General features: G+C 42.1%; 1 protein-coding gene across 1 annotated transcript in view; it reads left to right on the plus strand.

The window, feature by feature from the left end:
• The window catches only part of LOC148362089 (G protein-coupled receptor 22-like), a 210,877-nt gene that overhangs the window by 181,675 nt on the left and 11,089 nt on the right, over positions 1 to 18,113 (plus strand). The window lies entirely within an intron of this gene.

The raw sequence follows: 18,113 nt of genomic DNA on the forward strand, positions 1-18,113 counted from the left end.
AATCAACCATCGTTACAACTAGGTGCTTACTCGGTTACTTTTTAAAAGCAGATTGTTAATCACAACCAATGTTCTCACTAAGCTGCACAAGAAAATCTAGCAAGCTCACAAAAATGAGGGCTCAAAATTGCTAATTAAGAGGCAATTAAGTCAAAGTTACAGTGCATGAAGGTAAAAATACACGGGTTCCCCTGACGCTGTGTTCTAAATGCCGTATTTTGAAGTTAATGTCGAAGTAGAACGAAGTTGAGTAAAGTTAGTAGAGTTTTTCGAGAACCGGCTTCTTCGGCTTGGCTCACTAAAAGGAACCGGCTACCCGGAGCTACCCAGCTTCAGCGCTGTTAGACAGAGACACGAAAGCCTGCAGGAAGCGGAGAAGAGGCGGAGTCGCTATCTACGTCAACACGAGGTGGTGTAACCCTGGGCACAAAGATTTCCATCTGCTGCAGGGACGTCGAACTTTTGGCCTAGCGTGTGACGTCATCCACTCCGCTGTGGCTAAACTACAACACAACACCCCGAGGCCATCCTGTTAATCTGTTAATAAACAACAAAAGGATACTGCTGGAAGTGTGAATCTCCCTATGGGGACGAATAAAGTATCTATCTATCTATCTATCTATCTATCTATCTATCTATCTATCTATCTATCTATCTATCTATCTATCTATCTATCTATCTATCTATCTATCTATCTATCTATCTATCTATCTATCTATCTATCTATCTATCTATCTATCTATCTATCTATCTATCTATCTATCTATCTATCTATCTATCTATCTATCTATCTATCTATCTATCTATCTATCTATCTATCTATCTATCTATCTATCTATCTATCTGTCTGTCTAACTACATGCTTTTTCTTTAGGAATTTAGGGTAACACTAATGAATAGTTGGTCTGAGGAAATTCTGTATCATTCCACTGAACGAACAGAGGACATTTTAAAAAAGTGGGGACATTTTTTTAGGTCCCCACTTTTTGAGTTAAATGACAGTCCCCTCTTCCGCCTCATGTGTATGGGTGCGTGTGGAGGAGGAGTTCCATTTTTACGGCTGTGTATTCACGCGTGGAAGGGAGGGTATGGCAGTAATTGAGCAAACTATGGAGCACTTCCATTCATGTCGCCCCCACCTTCCTTCCAAGTGACCTTTCACAACTTGATCGGGCGCATGGGGCTAAAATTGTGCAGCTGGGTGAAGCTCTCAAAGAGTACAAGGGCAGGTCCTTTGTCTGTTTTTTTTTTCTTTGGGGGGGTTATATATATTACCGTATTTTTCGGACTAAGGAGCCCAGCAGCAACACCAGAGCGGTGTTAGGGAAGGCCCAGCAGCGACTCCATTTCCTGAGAGTGCTCGGGAAAAATCATCTGAAACAGCAGCTGCTGGTGTCCTTCAGAGCCACAGTGGAGAGCAGTCTAACATACTGCATTATGGTGTGGCATGCTGGGTGCACGGCAGCAGACAGGAAAATGCTTCAGAGGGTCATCAACACAGAGAATCGTTGGTTGCTCTCTACCCAGTCTGGAGGACATTGCCTGCTCTCGCTACCTCAGCAGACCAGAAAACATCATCGAGGACTTTTCTCACCCCGGCCACCACCTCTTTGACCCGCTGCCTTCCGGCAGACGCTTAAGGTCACGCACAACAAAAACAAACAGACTCAGAGACAGTTTCTTCCCCAGAGCCATTGCCACCCTTAACACACACCGCATAAAAAACTCAAACTCTTGCAAACACACTACCTCAGATGTGAAACTGTATTGATGCCTATGCTCACTTTGCACAATGTTGACTATTTTTATTGCACTAATACTGTAGTGGGTTCAAATCCAGCTCCAGACTTCCTGTGCGGAGTTTGTATGTTCTCCCCGTGCTTGCGTGGGTTTCCTCCGGGCACTCCGGTTTCCTCCCACGTTCCAAAAACATGCATTTCAGGTGAATTGGTCGGTCCAAATTGTCCCTAGGTGTGAATGAGCGAATGCGTTGTCTGTCCCTGTGTGCCCTGCGATTGGCTGGCAACCAGTTCAGGGTGTCCCCTGCCCACTGCCCGGAGATGGCTGGGATGGGCTCCAGCCCCCCCGCGACCCTAATGAGGATAAGCGGTACGGCTGATGAGATGAGATGAGATAATACGATCCCAATACTGTATGTAACATTCTACATGCCCACATTTCTTGTGTAAATATTGTGTAAATTATAACTGTTATCTTCTTTGTTTCTTTATATTGTGTAAATTATAACCTTATCTTCTTTGTTCCTTCATCTTCTTTGTTTTCTTTTATCCTCACTACACTACAGAGGAGGGGATTCCCAGCCCCCTCGCCCAACCCAACTGATGTGTTGGGAGTCATTAGGTGAGTAAACCCCCCAATTCCAACCCCTAATGGCGAACGCCAAGCAGGAAGGCAATGAGTACCAATGTTGTAAGTCTTAGGTATGACTCGGCCGAGGCTTGAACCAGCAACCTCCCAGTCTCGGGCCGGGCGCCCTACCCCCAAGTCAACCGAGCTGGTACGATACATATGACGATTATGATTATTTCCTTTCGAAAACTTGGTTTTCACTGCAAATTACAAACACGATAAATTACCTTTATAGACTATAGTACGTATAATATAAATAGTGGTAATTGTAGTGTCCCACCTCCCACACATGTTGCACCAGGGGAGGGAGGAGGGGTGCATTTGGGGATCAGACTTTGAGGCTGTGTGATCATAATAGCAATAATTGAGTCTAATCATTTACAATGAAGGCCCCAAATTTGAATAATGAGGCGCAAAGGCCTCACAATGACCCCCACCGCGAGGCCTTGAGCTCCCCATTTGGAGGGAGGTGCGCTTGCGATTGAAAAAAACAGTCGGGGATGCCACCAGCCTGCGAGGGGCAGCTTTTCATTTAGATTGATCTTGGGCAGGCCAATACGAATTTTGACCCGTTGCATTGTCTTGTTGACTTTCCCGGGGACGTATTTCAAGCGGGCTCTGAGACAAAAGAATTGCCCCGCCCCCTCTCGTTGGGCGCATGTGTAAAACAATGCAAAGCAAGAAAAGTACCGTATTTTCGGCACGATAAGGCGCACCCCCACAAAAATAGTCTTTTGTCAGTTTTTTTGTATATAAGTGCACGGATTTAAAACTACAGTGGAACCTCGGTTCTCGACCATAGTCCGTTCCATTTCTTTGTACGAAAACCGATTTGTACGATCACCGAAGCCGTTTTTTCCCATTAAAAGTAATTTTAAATTGTTTTGATCCGTTCCAACAACCTGAATGTTTATCTTGAATATTTAACGTAAAGCTAACCCAGGCTAATCGTACGTTCACGTTAGCGTTATCTTCCGTACGAAAGATGACGCTAACATGAACGTGTAAAAAAAAATAAAAATCAGGTCGTTTACACGTCATTTAGCACCCGGGTCTCCACAACAAGTGGTGAGCGGTTAAAGGATAAAGAAAAGAATTATGAGTAGGATTTCTTACCTTGGCGGTTGTCTGCAGAAGCCATGCTGTATTCCTGAAAGAAGGGAAACTCGCACACCTTCTTCATATTATGCTATTATTCCTTTCTTAAATGCAATAGTTGTACGCACTACTCCTCTTTTTTCACCTGTAGCAACTTTGCTGCTTGCACCAACCTTCTTCCGAGGCAAAATTAGGGGTTAAAACACTCCCTTCACCGACCGCTTTTGAAAAACGAAAACAGAAAAAGAGTGCGCGTTGCCGTGACAACAGTTCTTCACGAGGGGTGGGGGCAATCTACACTCGTACGCCTCTCAGCGTTGCCCCTAGCGTACCGGCGTTCGAACTCCGATTTTTTGAACGAAAAGCGAAGCAAGAATTTCTCGAAATTTTGGGTCGAGAACCGATTTGTTCGAACTGAGAGGCGTTCAAAAACCGAGGTTCCACTGTACTGTAAAGGCTAGGGTTGCACAAAAAATAGTGCTGCATTTGCGCATTGATTGGTAAGTGATCAGTGATCAGTCCATACAATTGCATTACATGGGATACAACAGAATTCAGCCTCCCTGGTAAGGTCTATTCAGGGGTACTGGAGAAGAGGGTCCGCCAGGAGGTCGAATCTCGGATTCAGGAGGAACAGTGTGGTTTTCGTCCTGGCCGTGGAACACTGGACCAGCTCTACACACTCTGCAGGGTTCTTGAGGGTGCATGGGAGTTTTCCTGTCCGGTCTACATGTGTTTTGTGGACTAGGAGAAGGCAATGGACCGTGTTCCTCGGTTGGCTCTGTGGGGGGTGCTTCGGGAGTATGGGGTACGCGTCTTATTCGGGCTGTGCGGTCCCTGTATGCCCGGTGCCAGAGTCTGGTCCGCATTGCCAGCAGTAAGTCGGATTTGTTCCCGGTGAGGGTTGGACTCCGCCAGGGCTGCCCTTTGTCACAGATTCCGTTCATAACTTTTATGGACAGAATTTCTAGGCGCAGCCTTGGTGGGGATGGAGTCCGGTTTGGGGGCCTCAGCATTGCGTCACTGCTTTTTGAAGATGACGTGGTGCTGTTGGCTTCCTCAGACCGTGATCTTGAGCTGTCGCTGGAGCGATTTGCAGCCGAGTGTGAAGCGGCCGGGATGAGGATCAGCACCTCCAAGTCCGAGACCATGGTACTTAGTCGGAAAAGGGTGGCATGCTCCCTCCGGGTTGGGGATGAGATCTTGCCCCAAGTGGAGGAGTTCAAGTATCTTGGGGTCTTGTTCACAAGTGAGGGTAGGATGGAACGGGAGATCGACAGACGGGTCGGTGCAGCGTCTGCCGTCATTCGGACCCTGTACCGGTCCGTCGTGGTGAAGAGGGAGCTGAGCCGAAAGGCAAAGCTCTCGATCTACCGGTCGATCGACGTACCTACCCTCACCTATGGTCATGAACTTTGGCTCATGACAGAAAGAACACGATCCCGGATACAAGTGGCCGAAATGAGTTTCCTCCGCAGGGTGTCTGGGTTTTCCCTTAGAGATAAGGTGAAAAGCTCAGTCACAGCTCAGCTAGATTTTGATATTTAATTCTCAACAATTCTGACACTCTCACACCCATCCTGGACAACTCCAGCCTCAACCGCAAAGCCACCGGGATTGCAGGTGACCTCGCCCACCTATCTCACAATGCACAATACTTTGCAGATTTTTACTTCGCGGAGGGTTCTGGTCACCATTAAACACGAAAACTAAGGGACATCTCAATGACTCACAATCTCCTTATAACCCGGCCGTTCCTAAAATTGAAATGAACTCTTTTTTGCCTTGAATGGTTTGCATCATTTATGATGACTGTGATTACTCTCATTGATTTTGCTCGATGTGATTACATGCTTCTCCTGCCTCTTTGAGAGGCCGGGGGCGTGGCTTCTATTCAACCGGAGTTGAACTTCTGGGCCCTTCAAGGTTCTGTTGAAAGAGAAGACACTTGCAGGCCCCGCAGGTGTCAGCCACGTGCCTGTAGTGGGGAGGGGGCCACAAAAGCGGCCCCGCGTCCGTTGGATAGCATCAAACAAGTGATAAACGACTGCGAGGACATGGTGAGCGCTACATCACCGCAACTCCCAAAGACAAATCAAATCGGGGCGTGCAACACCCCGCTGGCCCATTACGACACGCTTGATGGTGTCTTGGATGTCAAGCGGAGGCCGACTCCCTCCATGAAAGAGAGTGTTTGTCTGCGGACGCACTGATTGATACGCAATTTTCCCCTCGGCTGTAGGGGGACAACAGGAATTTATTCATGCTACTTTGTCCCGTCGGGTCGTTTTCATGTGGCAAAAATAAAGGCCATCTTCAAGTTCATCCATCACTAAATCATCACTCATGTGCAGCCTATTTCATAGTTAACTTACAGTGCCAAGAAAGAGTATTTGGCCTTTTCCTGATTTCTGTGTATTTTGCATATACAGGGTTGGGTAGAGTTACTTTAACTTGATTACTAGTCAAGTCAAGTCAAATCATTTTTATTTGTATAGCCATTAATCACAAAGAGTATCAAAGGGCTTCACAGGTTATTACACAGACTATTTTTTTCAGACTATTATTACACCATCCCCTGATCTGGAACCAACATGAGGGCAAGGAAAAACTCAAAAACCTCAACATGAGGAAAATGAAGAAACCTTGAGAAGGGACCGCACATGTGGTATCCCCCTTCCAGGATTACTATTAATTACTTTTGGATTACTCCAATACTAAATATGCTAATAAAAGACAAAAAAAAACTAAATATGAATAAAATGATGACTCACAACACGTGGTAGGCTTTCTCTCCTGGCTTTGATCTCTTTGATCTCCAGCAAAACTAACATAAAACGCGACAGAAACAAAATGAAAATCAATCCAAACATCATTTTTGCCGTTCCATGTATTCCGTTACTCCCCAAGCCTGCACAAAATTTAGTCATTTTATTCATATTGTCATGTCCAGCATGGTCGCCATGACAACCAACTGGCCCCGCCCCTTGGCACCGGCTGTAACAGATTGTCTAAATTGCGTGTGTGCCTCTTAAGGGCGGGTTTTGGGGACTGCCGGTTGCTGGATCATTGCATTAGTCTGTTCTGTTTTGCTCTGTTCTGTTTTGTTTGATTCGAGGAAGACCTGTCATGCCCGTTTGTCTGAGTTAGTAACTTTAAGCCTGTTTGTGAGTATTACCCAGTCTGAATTTTTGATTGCCTGTAAGTCTGCTTTTGTTTTGTTTTTGTCCCTGCGCGTTGGACAACTTTTATTTTTTAAATAAAAGTAACTGATCGTTACGCAAATGAGTTTACCCTTCCTGCCTCTCGGTCCGGTCCTTGACACATATTTAGTTTCTTTTGTCTTTTATTAGCATATTTGGTATTGGAGTCATCCAAAAGTCATTGAAAGTCATCAAGTTAAAGTAACCCCACCCAACCCTGTCAATGACACAGGAACTAAATGGTAAATGGTCTGCATTTATATAGCGCTTTTCAAGTCAATGACTTCCCAAAGCGCTTTACAATGTGCTTCACACTTACCCATTCACACACACTCACACGCCGTGAAGCCATGCAAGGCGCCAACCTGCTTATTGGGGGCATTAAGGATTCAGTGTTTTGTCCAAGGACACTTCCACATACAACATGGAGGAGCCAGGAATCGAACTTGCGATCTCTTGATCCCAAGACGAGCGCTGTACCACGAGAAGTTGGGAGGGGGGTCAGTTTAGGGATAGAGATGGAGGTGCGGCCGCGTATTAGTGTGTTGTACGGAGGTGGCGGGGGATACGATCTGCATGTGCTATTGTCCCGCTCAAGTTTGGGTGTTTTTGTTTTTTTCTGTCCAGGGCCCTTTTGCCCATTTACTTCCACTCTGGCTGGCTGTGGCGAGCTGTGAATAGTCTCTGCTTGGAGGAGACACAAAGGCGCTTTTGTGCCGGGCCTGCACCATATTCATCATGTAATGCCTGTAAGACAAATCTGATTGGACGTCCGCGTCACTTTGATGTGGCTCCAGAATGAGAGTGACGCTGAGAAGATTGCTAACTTCACTCCCTATTGCCTCGTCGGCGGCATTGATACAAGGGCGGGGCCAAGCGGGAACGTAAGGAGGTGGCTTTGAGGAAAGCGCAGGCAGGGGGCCGGGACTCACTATTCGAAGGAGGAAAATTCTTAATAAATTTGCCCAGGCCACAAAACCGGGTTGAGATGATTGACACTACTTTACAGCCAGCTTCACAAAGGAGTTGATTTGAGCTGAAAAGCAAATGAATAGGGTGAACGGGGGCCCGATTCAAACAATTTGAATCCACCCTATCTTTGCTTTTTTTCTCTTTGCCCATTTACTTCACACTAACCCGCTTTCTTAGCTCCAACTTTCTTGCATCTTTTGTCTACTTTTACAGGTTAATTCAACTTCATCTGATTTGCTAATTATGATGGATGGAAATAGAGGCTGGCTGTGATTCAGCACTTAGAGCCGACTGATAGCTGTAATATTTTTTTGTGCAAGTGTGTAGAACAGCAAAAATAATAAACAGTATATGAATAGAAAACGGAATTAATATGATTCAGATTCTAATATACATATAAGCACTCTTTAACATGGACAGACTGAGGAGATCATTTCTTCCTCATGCCATGAGGCTCTTGAACTCCACCCGGGGGAGTAAAAGCCCACATTAAACCACACCCACACATTTGCATATTACCCTATTTTTATGACAGTGTGTATTTTATGTAGCACTATTTAAATACTCTATAGCAAAACGTTATATTGGGTATTCATGTCTTATATTCCTTTTTCTTTTTTATTGTTTTATTTTCAACACAAGGATACTGCTGGAAGTGTGAATTTCTATCTATCTATCTATCTATCTATCTATCTATCTATCTATCTATCTATCTATCTATCTATCTATCTATCTATCTATCTATCTATCTATCTATCTATCTATCTATCTATCTATCTATCTATCTATCTATCTATCTATCTATCTATCTATCTATGTTTATTTTTCTATCTGTGTTTATCTATCTATCTATCTATCTATCTATCTATGTTTATTTTTCTATCTATCTATCTATCTATCTATCTATCTATCTATCTATCTATCTATCTATCTATCTATCTATCTATCTATCTATCTATCTATCTATCTATCTATCTATCTATCTATCTATCTATCTATCTATCTATCTATCTATCTATCTATCTATCTATCTATCTATCTATCTATCTATCTATCTATGTTTATTTTTCTATCTGTGTTTATCTACCTATCTATCTATCTATCTATCTATCTATCTATCGATTTATCCAATCATGTCCATTATCTATCTATCCATCTATCTATCTATCTATCTATCTATCTATCTATCTATCTATCTATCGATTTATCCAATCATGTCCATCTATCTATCTATCTATCTATCTATCTATCTATCTATCTATCTATCTATCTATCTATCTATCTATCTATCTATCTATCTATCTATCTATCTATCTATCTATCTATCTATCTATCTATCTATCTATCTATCTATCTATCTATCTATCTATCTATCTATCTATCTATCTATCTATCTATCTATCTATCTATCTATCTATCTATCTATCTATCTATCTATCGATTTATCCAATCATGTCCATCTATCTATCTATCTATCTATCTATCTATCTATCTATCTATCTATCTATCTATCTATCTATCTATCTATCTATCTATCTATCTATCTATCTATCTATCTATCTATCTATCTATCTATCTATCTATCGATTTATCCAATCATGTCCATCTATCTATCTATCTATCTATCTATCTATCTATCTATCTATCTATCTATCTATCTATCTATCTATCTATCTATCTATCTATCTATCTATCTATCTATCTATCTATCTATCTATCTATCTATCTATCTATCTATCTATCCAACAGTTAATTTTCTGACAGCAAAACTGTTCGAAACATGGCTCCTTTCAAAATAATTGTAACCCGCTCTGCTAAAAATGAGTCGCAAGTAGCAACATTCTATTTTTAGCTACAGGCTGATAACTGAGAAAAAAATGATAAAAATCAGGAAAAAAAATAAATTTGCAATTTGAAAGATATGACATTCGAAAATAGTGTCCCTGAGTTTCACATAAATAAAGAAAGTAACAAAAACAATGATAAATTTTTTTGATTAAAGTTTTTTCTGATTTTAGAAAACAAACTAAAGTTCTTTAAATGTGTATTTAAATAAGTATTCGCTAAAAATATCTTTCGGTCCGGTTTAATGCTTTTTTCATATGTGTACTGTTAGAATTATTAAAGATATTAATCCACTACTGACTAAAATAATCAGACAAAAAGCAAATTTAGAATTTTATAGACCGTTGTACAGCGGGGGAAGAAAAAAAACTCCCCAAGCCTGCACAAAATTTAGTAATTTTCTTCATATTTACTTTCTTTTGTGGGCAGCACGGCGGTGCAGTGGTTAGCGCTTGTGCGGCACAGTTCATGTCATGGGAACCTGTCGTGGGTTCAAATCCAGCTCCAGACTTCCTGTGCGGAGTTTGTATGATCTCCCTGTGCTTGCGTGGGTTTCCTCCGGGCACTCCGGGTTCCTCCCACATTCCAAAAACATGCATTTCAGGTGAATTGGCCGGTCCAAATTGTCCCTAGGTGTGAATGAGCGAATGAGTTGTCTGTCCCTGTGTGCCCTGCGATTGGCTGGCAACCAGTTCAGGGTGTCCCCTGCCCACTGCCCGGAGATGGCTGGGATGGGCTCCAGCCCCCCCGCGACCCTAATGAGGATAAGCGGTACGGCTGATGAGATGAGATGAGATGAGACTTTCTTTTGTCTTTTATGAGCATATTTGCTATTGGAGTAATCCAAAAGTCAATGAAAGTAATCAAGTTAAAGTAACCCTACCCAACCCTGTGCATATATATCACCCACAAAGGTTTCAGATCCTCAAACCAATGTTAATATCACGCAGAGACAACCCAAGAAAAAACAACATGCAGTTTTAAAATGATGATGAATATGTAAATATTCCTGAAAAGCGGAACGTTTCCTCACACCCACTTCCGGGTAGGCGGTCTCTTTTTATTCGGAAAGTCACGCATGCGCCTCAGAAACATACAATGACGTTACACATAGAATAGAATAGAATAGAATATACCTTTATTGTCATTGCTACAAATGGGCTAACATATTGTGACAACGAAATTGGGCATGACACTCCAGTTTTACACATTCATAGTGAGGTATGAGCAAGAAGATAAAGGAACAGAGAGGATAATGTTATAAGACAAGGGGGATAAGGCTATAGTTATAATTTACATGGTATTTACACAAGAAATGTCGGCATGTGGGATGTTACATACAGGGTTCGTTGTGTACAATAAAAATAAAAAACTCGAAACGTGTGTGTATTTTAATTAAACTATGTGTGTGTATTTTAATGATTACTCATATGTTTAAAATAGAAAAATAGAAAACAGAAATAAGAAAAACTGGTTAAAACAGGTTAATTTCATCAGTATTATTTGTAACAAAGGTGACAGAAATACACAAATAACTAAATGTAATCTACTTTACATGTACAAATGCTTTTGTTGAATGTAAACTTTGTTAAATGTAAATTAGACCATCCTTAACTGTTACACACACACATAAACACTCACAAACACACACACACACACACACACACTCTCACAAACACACAAACCTACTGTACTTACAGAGTTTCAGCCCTGAATTCTTAGCAGGTTGGGGCCTGCTCCTGCAGAACCTGTTCAATGACACGGCACAACACATGTTCATGTTTCTATTATCTCTTATCTCATGGGTTCTCTAAGTAATGCATAGACAAACCTATACATTTTGGGTTTTATGAGACACACAAAATCCTTTTGATTTTCTTGGGGAGTACATGACATAACAGATGCAAAGCTTATTCTTGTTTTACACAGTTTACTTGTTGCACTGAATAGTTGAATGAATGAATGAAAACTTTATTCGAACATCAAAATAAAAACAGAACAAAAACAATAACTCAAAAACAAAATAATGTTGCATAATATGTTCGAAAAGGAGCAGTAAGAAGCAAATGCTTATATTCCCTATCCCTTCATCTTCCCCACCAAATACACCAATGATATAACAACAGTTGTAATGATAATAATAATAACAGTTATATTATAAGAATAGCAACAATAACACAAAGTTTACTAGACGCACTATTCCCAATCGCTCGTATCACTCATACCCCATTTTCTTCATCTCAATTTGAACAAGTGAATAGTTCGAAATTGTTTGATCTGGTCTTGTAAATTGTTCCAAAGTTTGACTCCACACACAGACACACACATACTTTTCCTGGTGGTTCTCACCTTTAGGATTATGAATTCACCACAGCCCCTTAAGCTAATATTTCCCTCTTTCCGAATCAATAATTTACAGATGTTTTCTGCCACTATGTTTTTGTTGACCTTAAATAACAGTTCTGCAGTGAAAAATTTGACTAAATCATCTAATTTTAATCATTTGGACTGCGGGAATAGAATATGAGTATGATATCGATGTCCTACCCTGTGTATGGTTCTAATTGTACCGTTTTTTGAGGATAAAAAGGGGCTGTAGTGAACTTTTGTCATTATTGCCCCAGACTTCTGCACAATATGTAAAGTATGGCAGAACTAGAGAACAATATAGTAAATACAATGCATTATAGTTTAAAAGGAATTTGGCTTTATTCATGATTGAAATGCTTTTAGATACTTTTGTTTCTATGTTTCTAATGTGTGTTTTCCAGTGTATTATGACCCCTAAAAACTTAATTTCTGACACAGCGTCTATTGCAGCACCATCCATTTTTACTTCTAAATCTTGATTTGCCTTGCGATGACCAAAGAATATTACTTTGGTTTTATGTAAATTTAAAGATAATTCATTTATATCCATCCATCCAATTTTATTAATGAGCTCTGCCAATGACTGCATGACCATTGAAGGATTTTATAAATTTGACTAAAAGGATTTTATACAATCGAATACAAATTACATTTAATGCAAAAGATATTCACTGGCTGGGCTGTGGTGCGATGTCAGAGCACCCTGGTGGAAAATGTTGTTTACAGGAACGGCGGGAACGGGACGTACGGCTCATAAGGTAATCAGCACATCCAGATGCAGAAAGGCCCTGATGACGTAGAAATTTGAGTATTCCAGACATGGCGACGCTCTTCGACGAGATGGTGAAGCCCAGGGGGAGCTTCCTTGGCACGCCCATGGGAGGAGTCGGCACGCCATTATGCGGGGAGAAGGTGGCCAATAGGAGAGAGCTAAAGAACTTGAGAAAAAGGCTTTCCACAGACGCCAACGACACTAATTCGGCCGTTTTCGATGGAGTACACTTAGTTAAATTGTTAATGAAATTAAATAGAGGAAGAAGACTACCTCCGTGTGAAAATGTCGGCTTTCAAGAAACGAGTGCGCATAAATTGTTGGGTGAATGTAGGTTGGTAAATGGAGTCAGATAACTCATTCGAACAATTTGGTAAACGGTACATTTTGAGATTGAATTCCCAACACCTGTCGTGTCCAGCATGGTCGCCGTGGCGACCGGCTGGCCCCGCCCCCTGGGCACGGCTGCAGTAGATCAGCTAATTTGCGTGTGTGCTACTTAAGGGTGAGTTGTGGGTTTTGCGGGTGCTGGCTCATTGCATTTTCTGTCTGCATCTCCCGTTCTGTTTTGCTCTGTGCTGTTTTGTTTGAGTCGGAAGAAACCAGTGTTTGCACGTTTTTTTGTTAAAGCCTGTTTGTTCTGTCTTGTCCCTGAGTTTTGGACGACTTTTATTTTGCTAAATAAAAGTTTTGATCGTCAACGCAATTGAGTTCTCCCTTCCTGCCTCCTGCCTCCGTTCCGGTCCGGTCTCCTCGTGACAACACCAGTTCAGATTCAGATTCAGATCTACATTATTGTCATTCTAGTACACGTGTATACAGAACGAAAGGTCGATACATCTGACCCGCACAGTTTTCTTGAATGTACAGATATAAATAAAATGTTGTATTGAGTTGGAGTATTGAGTACTAATAATATACTAAATAATTATGGTTATGTATGTAATAGTGCAAGAGGAGCAGCTAACCAGATGTGCAAAATGGGCAGTCAGGTAAACAAGTCAGGTAAACAGTAACAATAACACTGCAACAATAACACTGTAAGTACAATAGTGCAGAGAAACAGATGTGCAAGGAGTGGCTAGCTATAAAGAACTGCCAGTAGTGCAAAAAGGTCAAACAAAACCAACAGATGTACAGATTAGCAGCAGTTTAGATTTACTATGTTTAAATAAAGACCACATTTCTAGAAATAAAATCATTGCTGAAACATTTCTGAAAGAGCACACACATGCACACACACACCACAATTCCATTCTATTATCAGCAAAGATGGCCTGGCTCCTTAAGTTCTGCCCCCTCCGAAAAACAAGGTAAAGGAGGGATTAGCAAGCAGCATTTAGGGGCTCCTTTTAACCCCCCCACTTCCCCCGTTTCATTTCATTAGCTTGTGACCTCTCCAGTTAATTATTTTGATCTGGCCACAGGCCTGGCCCACGTTTAACGACAGAACACCCCGCCCAACCCCCCCCCCCCCCCCCCCCCTGTCATCGTGCAGCACAATACTTAACACAGCCATTGAAGCCATGCAATAGGAGTAAAAAGGATGAGGGGAGAAAAGAGAAAGATTGAGAGTGGCATTTAGCAGTCGCCAGCACCCATGGCAGGGTGGCGGAAAGCCTTCAGACTTTTTGTCAGTTTATGCTATTGTCCCCCATTGATGGAGAGCTCCTCATTTTTAAAGGGCTGAAATTGCTGCAAAGCTTTAAGCAGAGTCCACTCAATTGCAGCTGAAAGGAAGTCAACGGGAATTTGATACAAAGCACACATATTTTTGCTTGAATAGACGAAGCAACATATTTTCATAGGTTTAGTCATAAAAACTGTTGGTATCAAACATTTATTTTGTGTTGTGCATAGACATATTGTTTTCACTTACAGCTCACAGATCCCTTGACAGAATGTGGAATGTCTTGGGCAAGAGCAGCCTGGCGGCGCCCATCGCTCTTGTTAGGAAATAAGTATTAAAATGTTGTTCAAATGAGTTATCTGACTCCATTAACCAAACAAAACCTACATTCACCTAACAATGCGCGCTCGTTTCTCGATGGAAAAGATGGACAAGAGAAGCCGACATTTCCACACGGGGGCAGATTTTATTTCTTAAACAATTTAACGAAGTGAACTCCATCGAATATGGCCGAATTAGCCGAATTAGTGTCGCTCGAGTCTCTGTCAAGCCTCCTCTCTTGTTCTCTCGCTTTCTTCTTATTGGCCATCTTCTCCCCGACACAATGGCTCCCATGGGCGTGCCAGGGAAGCCTCCTGGGCTTCAGCACCTCCTCGCCGAAGGGCGTCGCGATGTCTGTCCTCTTGCGTCTGGCCTTCTCCGTCAGTACTCAGAAATACATCCGATGCATTACACACAGCCTAACCTTCTAATGTACCTTTAAGAAAAACAGTCAGTGAATATCTCGCAATAAACTCAATTAATGTAACTTGTATTCAATCGTATAAAATCATTTATAGTCAAACGTATAAAATCCTTCACTCTCTAGGCTAGGTTGTCCGGTAAGGGGTTGATCCTCCACATTAAAGGATTGTACTGGTTTCCATGGTTACTAGTAACAGGAAAAGGGATAAAGCCTCATAATCTGACTGTGATGCAGCACCTTTATCATCTAGTCACTTTAGTTTTTTGATATGCAGTATCATCCCACTCTCAGATATAAGAAAAACAAAACATTGTGGTGATGTCATTACGTCCTTTTCTTTTGGGACATGCCGTGGCTTGCGAAACTATTTGGCCCCCTTGAACTTTGTGACATTTTGCCACATTTTAAACTTCAAACATCAAGATATAAAACACACTTTATTGGATATTTTAAACTTTTTTAACAAATAATAAAATGATGACTCACAGCACGTGATAAGCTTTCTCTCCTGGCTTTGATCTCTTTGATCTCCGGGAAAACTAACATCAAATGCGACAGATAAATCCAAACAGCTTGACAATATCATTTTTTGCCGTTCCGTGTATTCCGTTACTCCTCAAGCCTGCACAAAATGGAGTCATTTTATTCATATTGAGTTTCTTTTGTCTTTCATTAGCATATTTGGTATTGGAGTCATCCAAAAGTAATTGAAAGTAATCCAGTTAAAGTAACCCTACCCAACCCTGCGCACACGCACGCACACACATGCACACACGTGCTCACGTCTCTCAAACAACTCTCTGGGTGCACCAGGCGTTGCCCTCAAATTGCAAATGACGGAAAACTGCAAAGACGAGCCTCACTTTAAAAAGCAGGTGTCCGCAACTTTTCAGTGCTGTTCCATTTCAAATGGAGCCCCTTTGACCTCTAGGCTTTTGGAGCTGGTGGCTGAGGTAGGCGCTCAGAGGCCCTAATCAGTCTGGCACAACAATACGAGGAGGTTGAGGGCTGTCAGTCCCTCTTTCAGACCAGGCCTTCAATGAAGCCGTGGAACCCCTGATTGATTAGTGCCTTTTTATCGAAGTGCACGCCAGTAAAGGGTGCATGTGAGCCCCCGACCAAGAAGCTTTATTTAAATCCAGCCCGAGAGAGCACTATAATTATGACTTTTTCTTTCTGCCGGCCGGCTCAAGCTGACAGCGAGGGTTCTTATGTCTCACTCCGCCGTCTCGGCTCTTCTGAGAGGCTGAGGGGATAGCGATGTGTTGTTCGCCAACGATACGGCTCAATGAGCAGGATCCTGGAAGTGAACGACTGGAGCAGGCTCCCCTTTAGTTTCCTTGCGATCTGGTCAGATGAGAACAAAATGTAACGATTTGGGATGAATGCAAAGCATTACATCTGGCGCAAGGGTAAATTTGCACATCACCCTGAAATCACTATCCCCACTGTCAAACATGGAGGTGACAGCATTATGCTATGGGGTTGCTTTTCTCCAGCACGGACTGGTAAGATTGTAAGAGTTGATGGGAAAATTGATGGAGCCAAATACAGGGGCGATTCTGCCGAGAAATCTGTTGGAGTCTGCAAGACACCTGATAATGGAACACAGGTTCACCTTTAACAAGACAAGGACCCTAAACATAAAGCAAAATCTACAACGAAATGCCGAAGTTCAGACCTCAATCCTAGAGAGCGTTTATGGAAGGATCTGAAAAAAGCTATGCACTAACGATCACCATCAAACCTTAAGAAACTTGAGCGGTTTTGTAAGAAAGAAACGGCAAATATTTATGTTCCAAGATGTGCAAAACTTATAAAAACATACCTAAAAGGCTTTGTGGCTATGATTGTGCTAAAAGAAGTTTGTAGAAAAGTATTAACACAAAGATAGATGGAATAGAATAGAATAGAATAGAATATGCCTTTATTGTCATTGTTACATCATGGGATATATTGTAACAACGAAATTGGACGACTCCAGTTCCACATTTTACAGTGAGGATAATGAAACAAAGAGATGAAGGAACAAAGAACATGTTTTAACTGTCTTTGTTGTCTTTGTTGTAAATAGGCTCTGCTTCCTCCGGAGGGGGGGTGATGAGGGGGGTGAGGGACAAACAGAAATGGTGGATCGAACTGGATGTTTGATCTTACAGTACACACAGTCCAGTGTATTTTCCCGAATTGCTAATTGAATGGATTTGGGGAGTACAGTCCATAAACATGCCCGATTAAAGTCGCCGGCGACGATAAAAGCTCCGTTTGTTGTGGTGTGCAAGCTGCTGTTTATTGATAGCAGTGCGCAGGAGATTTAGCGCTTTGCTAACGTTAGCATAAACAGCAAACACAATGACCACAGTTAGCTCTCCCGGTAGATAGAAGTGTTTGCACGATACCGCTAGAAACTCCATATCGAGTGAGCAGTGTGTGTCAATGATTCGGCTGTTATTGTAGCGCGTAGTCTCCAACCCCTGTTTTTACCGAAGTCTCCGTCTCGTTCGTGCCGGTGAAGCGTGCGTCCTGCTACTTGTAATGCGGCGTCGGGAAAGCCAAGACTCCGTGATGACAAAAATACTCCAATTCCGGACGTAGTTGGTGGCGATCCGCAGCTCAAATTCACTCATTGTGGACGATGGATCTGGCGTTGGTTAGGAACATGCTTGGGAGCGCTGGTCTGTGTGCTCGCCTTCTTAGCCCAGACCCGACTGGCAGCCTTTTTCTTTTGGATAGATATAGATACTTGCAACAGCTACTTTTCATTTCTTTATATTAGCCCAATATAAATGTTTCTTTTCATGGTCGTGTCTCTCATGTTGGTGATTCCCAGAATATATGTGTAATTTTTAAGCCCTAAATATGACAAAATGTCAAGAGGTTTTGGGGGGGTCAATACTTTTGCACTGTATAAGAATTCTAAAGTAATTGTATTCCCTCAGAAGGTTTAATCAGGCCATTGAAGTTGATTTTACTGTTGTCTTCCAGACCACACAAGAATCCGTTTTCTTATTAGCTGGAGGTGATGTCATGACACAAATCTTACAAGAATCTACAAAGAAAGCGAGGGGAAAAGTACACAAATTATCAGAGATAGCAGCCAGGGAGCAG

Source organism: Urocampus carinirostris, chromosome 7 (assembly GCF_059441175.1).
Source record: "Urocampus carinirostris isolate Australia breed hairy pipefish chromosome 7, RoL_Ucar_1.0, whole genome shotgun sequence".
Classification (NCBI taxonomy): Eukaryota; Metazoa; Chordata; class Actinopteri; order Syngnathiformes; family Syngnathidae; genus Urocampus; species Urocampus carinirostris.